Source organism: Propithecus coquereli, unplaced genomic scaffold (genome assembly GCF_000956105.1).
Source record: "Propithecus coquereli isolate 6110/MARCELLA unplaced genomic scaffold, Pcoq_1.0 Scaffold2, whole genome shotgun sequence".
NCBI classification, from domain to species: Eukaryota; Metazoa; Chordata; class Mammalia; order Primates; family Indriidae; genus Propithecus; species Propithecus coquereli.
In genome coordinates this window covers 3001850-3002269 of record NW_012144966.1, presented here as the reverse complement: position 1 = coordinate 3002269, position 420 = coordinate 3001850, and positions in this window count along the sequence as shown.

Here is a 420-nt window from a genome sequence, read left to right as displayed (position 1 = left end):
TAATTTTTGGCCCACTGTACTTTGTGAATCCCCCACATCAAGGTATTGATTTTTTAATAAAAGAGTAAATACGACTTTAGGAAAAAGTAAAGCTACTGTTTTGTGTTATTAGGCAGAAAAGATTTTATTTCCTGGGAAAAGTGAAATTCTTCATGGTTAGTGTTCTGCTTTAAAGACCCTTGAAAGAAAGCAAAGAAATCAAGCAGGGAGTGGGCATATGTTTTCTTAGGTTGAGCTGGGGTTTAATTTCAAATTAGATTACCTGAAAGACTGTTCACTCACCTAGAGATAATTTGTTGTTTCCAGCACCCTATTTTTTCAATTTGGTTTCTGTTCTTTCTTTCATTTTCTTAATCATATTCAACCCATTTGTTTTATAGTTTCTTTCAGATGGCTTTCTAGCTCAAGTTTTGGTGTGCT